The sequence below is a fragment of the Penaeus monodon genome, chromosome 22, assembly GCF_015228065.2.
Source record: "Penaeus monodon isolate SGIC_2016 chromosome 22, NSTDA_Pmon_1, whole genome shotgun sequence".
NCBI lineage: Eukaryota > Metazoa > Arthropoda > Malacostraca > Decapoda > Penaeidae > Penaeus > Penaeus monodon.
The window spans coordinates 43443952-43444560 of record NC_051407.1 but is presented as its reverse complement, the minus strand read 5'-3'; positions in this window follow the sequence as shown (position 1 = coordinate 43444560).

Here is a 609-nt window from a genome sequence, read left to right as displayed (position 1 = left end):
CCGCGTTCAGCGGCGGAAAAAAGACAGCCAGCATGGCCCAGGATCCCCCCCCTCTCCGTATGCAGCCAAACATAAATTCAACTCGTACTTTGACATTGCTATGTCTGTGCAATATTGTGACCACAATTATGTGATTAAACACTTTACACTTTATACACCGTAATAAAAACTGACAAGCCCAGAAACTTGAGACATTGCGAGGGTTAGGAGGAGTTAATGACTGCATTTCGTTCTCAACAGCATTGTACTTGTACTGACTTATCTCTTCATAAACCTCAACCATAATCCTAGTTATGGGCCTTGCCTTGTAGAGATCTTTGCTCGCCACATACACCCAGAAGGGAATGATTCAGTTGCATATAAAACACGAAGGAAAAGAGGAAAGAAGGAAGAAACACGTGTGTTCGCAATTGTTTTTTTACCGACAAGAACATTATCATAGACTCACTCATGCTGCTTCGTAAAGGGGAATGCGAGTGTGCGAAGGAATATGCGGACTCCTCAAAAAAAAAAAAAGCTTTCGTCTTATGTTGAGCATTGACAGATACACATGCGGAGGGGCTCATTGCAAAGAACCGGTTAGTAACAATATGTGTGTGTGTGCGCTGC